The 2347-nt window shown below is 36.9% G+C and overlaps 1 long non-coding RNA gene across 1 annotated transcript; it reads right to left on the bottom strand.

The window, feature by feature from the left end:
* Positions 1-268: 268 nt before the first annotated feature.
* LOC125081342 (uncharacterized) lies at positions 269-2043 on the bottom strand. Its single transcript, XR_007121646.1, has 3 exons — positions 1961-2043; positions 1582-1658; positions 269-886 (listed from the first exon to the last, which is right to left on the bottom strand). It is a non-coding gene; the product is annotated as an uncharacterized LOC125081342 (long non-coding RNA).
* Between the last annotated feature and the right edge of the window lie 304 nt (positions 2044-2347).

The following is a 2347-nucleotide window of genomic DNA, read 5'->3' as shown; positions in this document are numbered from 1 at the left end:
AACCAACAAAACTTACACTAGCTTTTATTTATGAAAGATTTTCCTAGATGATGTTAACTTGAAAAACATTTGGGTTAGTTTCCATATCTCTGAGAGAATACTTAATTTATATAAGCACTTAATTTTCTTTAAGCCAATTAAATAGAGCTCTTTCACAAATTAAGTCTGGCGATACCATCTGGAAGTACAATAGTCAAACATCTATGACATACGTATATAGACATACATAAACATTCAGGCAGATACAAACAGAGATTTTTGCTTTTATTTTAAAATTTTAGCAATGAAACAGATACATTAAGTATAAAACTTACTAGTTTACAGAAGAAGAGTTGGACTCAAATTATGTTTCTGGCAGATGGAATAAGTTAAGTTTACCTGCTTAGAGGGCTTAGATTTTTTTTTTTTACTAATAATTATGGAGAAGACTTTAAAGATTTCACTGGAAACCAAGTGAATGAAGGGTTGCATTTTTACTCAAAGAGATTCCTCTGGGTTCCTACAGACCAGGTAGAACATTTACATCTCAAAGGACATGTTTTCTCCAAGAAGTTTTATTTCCAGTTTCTTGGTCTTTTACAATATCTTGCAAGTATTTTGAGATGAAAAGGGAGAGCTTGGGGATTAATAAAAGGACAGGTGGACAGGTGGGCTTTGAACATTTTTTCTTATAAAGACCAGATTTGTAAGACAACTGCAGTTGCTTTTAATTCTTCAAAAAATGAGGTTGTGACAAAAATGATATAATAAAGGGGCTCATCCGTCCATCTAACTACATTATCTTCAATTTGCATCTTTATATCAGGGAAAAGTTTACAATAGGCTGGAAATAAAAAAATCCCCTATGTCCACCTTATCTTAGGTGAGAAGGTCTATAAAATAATCCCTGTCAGGTTCTAAATATCACCTTCCAACCTCTGACCACAGAACACATTTAAAAAATCCTTTCAAATATTTTATTATCAGGTTTTAGCCTGGACAAACAGCAAAATTCCTGGCAGTCTTGAACTCTTTCATTTTTCTTTTTATTTTAAACCAAAGGAATACCTATGATGTTAATTGAAACCAAAACCAGGAAGTCCTTTATGGCTTGACTATAGACACAATAGGTATTCCTAATGTGAGTGAAAAAGAAACAGCCCTACCAAGATCCAGAACCACACCCAAAGAAAACCAAAAGAAAGAAAGATTTAGGCAATTCTTGTGAGAGCTGCCAATCACAAGTAGGATGCTAGCTGAAAATCATATTCTTATGATTTTCAGGTCGCTCAACCAATATGTTGAGAAAATCCTAAGGATATGATTTCACAACAAAATGGTTAAGCGACCTTCACATATAAGAACTAATAACCTACATGCCCCAGACAGACAGAAGGCCAAGTCAGTTCTAAGGACAAAAATGAGACAAACAATAAAGCTGTCCCTGGGAGAGGAAGGGTTGATAATCAATGGGTAACCCAAAACCAAATTCACAATAGTCTTAATTTGGAAAGGAAGGGACAATGTGATATTTTAACTCCCTCTCTTGACTGGGCACTACAGCTAGAGATTCAGGAATTGGATTTTAGTAAGAATTCTCACCCTCCACTGGTTTCTGCTACTTTTTCCAGGATCCCATCTGCCGGTTCCAGAGTGAGTGGGTATCTTAGTGGTCCCATCTGCATGGCCAGAAACAGTACATTTCTACATTTCTGAGTTCTTGGCTGAGACCCCTTTCTCTCCAGGCCATCTCATAAATGGATAAGATTATCTAGGTTAAAAGTTTTCACTGTGGCAACAGTAATTCAAGATTATGTTTGGTAAGATTAGCTCATTTATTCAAACGCAGGTCTGGGTCCATAATTTTTTATACATAAAGTTAGCCAGAGTGCCAGATGGAGGAGTCCCAGACTGCATTTCAAGGAACTCTTTCTCCTTTAAAAACAAAACAAAACAGAAAAATACAAACACAAAACTTTACCTGAGTTTTCCCACTGGACCTAGTCCAGTTTAAGTTGGACCCAGTCTGTCTCAGGACCCAGTCTTGTAAAAGAAATGCTCAAATAAAGTCTAAGAGCTTACGCAAAAGCTGTGCAGCTGGGATATCTGAGGGGGACTTACCTGGGACTTCCAAATGCAGGGAAAATCAGTGAGAACCATGGGCTCAGTTGGTACCTATCCCTGCTCATTGCTTGCTGCTCCTGGAGACCTTCAGACCCATCTTCTGACACCGGAACTGTTAAAAGATAGGCAGAAGCATCTTAAAATTTTTAAATTGTTTTGAGCAAAACTAACTTAAATTGGGCAGCACTGAACCAGAAGTGAATAGGAGCACTCTACCAACAGGAGTCTTTTATAGAGAAGAGGC

This window comes from Lutra lutra, chromosome 11 (assembly GCF_902655055.1).
Source record: "Lutra lutra chromosome 11, mLutLut1.2, whole genome shotgun sequence".
In the NCBI taxonomy this organism is placed as follows: Eukaryota; Metazoa; Chordata; class Mammalia; order Carnivora; family Mustelidae; genus Lutra; species Lutra lutra.
Note: the sequence above shows the minus strand (reverse complement) of the source record. Positions and strands in the feature narration are given on the sequence as shown.